This window comes from Sesamum indicum, linkage group LG2 (genome assembly GCF_000512975.1).
Source record: "Sesamum indicum cultivar Zhongzhi No. 13 linkage group LG2, S_indicum_v1.0, whole genome shotgun sequence".
NCBI classification, from domain to species: domain Eukaryota; kingdom Viridiplantae; phylum Streptophyta; class Magnoliopsida; order Lamiales; family Pedaliaceae; genus Sesamum; species Sesamum indicum.
The window spans coordinates 313146-313609 of NC_026146.1; the positions used below are offsets into that span (position 1 = coordinate 313146).

The following is a 464-nucleotide window of genomic DNA, read 5'->3' on the forward strand; positions in this document are numbered from 1 at the left end:
GCATTGCCCTTCCTCCCCAAAATAATCTTCAGACGACACCACCCCACACGGAAACTTCCGCCAGGCCCCAAGCCATGGCCTATAATTGGCAACTTTAACCTCATTGGCCCCATCCCCCATCAATCTCTTCACTCTCTATCCCAAAAATACGGTGAAATTATGCAACTTAAGTTTGGGAAATTCCCAGTTGTGGTTGCATCCTCCCCTGAGATGGCCAAACAGTTCCTAAAGGTACACGATACCGTCTTTGCCTCAAGACCTGCAGCAGCTGCTGGTAAATACACTAGCTATAATTACTCGGACATGACGTGGGCTCCTTACGGCCCCTACTGGCGACAAGCACGTAAAATTTATCTCTCGGAGGTGTTGAATGCAAAAAAACTAGAATCCTTTGAGCATATTCGCATTGAGGAGAGGCGTAATTTCATCTCTCGTCTACGTTCCCTATCAGGGAAGCCAATCGT

At 47.6% G+C, this 464-nt stretch overlaps 1 pseudogene; it reads left to right on the plus strand.

The window, feature by feature from the left end:
- The window catches only part of LOC105177486, a 1775-nt pseudogene continuing 1311 nt past the window's right edge, over positions 1 to 464 (plus strand).